This window comes from Penaeus monodon, chromosome 28 (genome assembly GCF_015228065.2).
Source record: "Penaeus monodon isolate SGIC_2016 chromosome 28, NSTDA_Pmon_1, whole genome shotgun sequence".
NCBI classification, from domain to species: domain Eukaryota; kingdom Metazoa; phylum Arthropoda; class Malacostraca; order Decapoda; family Penaeidae; genus Penaeus; species Penaeus monodon.
Window position 1 is genome coordinate 39485384 of NC_051413.1, and position 313 is coordinate 39485696.

The 313-nt window shown below is 51.4% G+C and overlaps 1 protein-coding gene across 1 annotated transcript in view; it reads right to left on the reverse strand.

Moving 5' to 3' along the window:
- LOC119591594 overlaps window positions 1-84 on the reverse strand; it is a 7789-nt gene extending 7705 nt beyond the window's left edge. Inside the window, exon 1 of the mRNA XM_037940355.1 lies at window positions 12-84. The gene's annotated coding sequence lies outside the window, so the exon portion shown is untranslated. The remainder of the gene's footprint in view (window positions 1-11) is intronic.
- Between the last annotated feature and the right edge of the window lie 229 nt (window positions 85-313).

The window sequence follows — 313 nt, forward strand, 5'->3', positions numbered from 1 at the left end:
GGGCACCTCACCATCCTAAGTTCGGCGCAGAGCGGGAAAAAGGCACCCACAGCCCCCTTTCCCGGGACCAACTCACACACTAAGAGGACCTCCCTGACCCACGGGTTATAATACTAGAGAATCGTCAGAGATGCCATGCTTGTTGACAATGACACTCGTGACAAGGAATCGCGAGAGGGTGATGACATCCGGGTCGAAGGGGTGGGGGTGGGTGGAGAGGGGAGGACGGATGTGCCCCAATTAGGGAAAGAAATTGTCAACAATGGGAATTTTGGGGAAATTTTTTTAAAACAAGGAAACATTTTGTATCTGC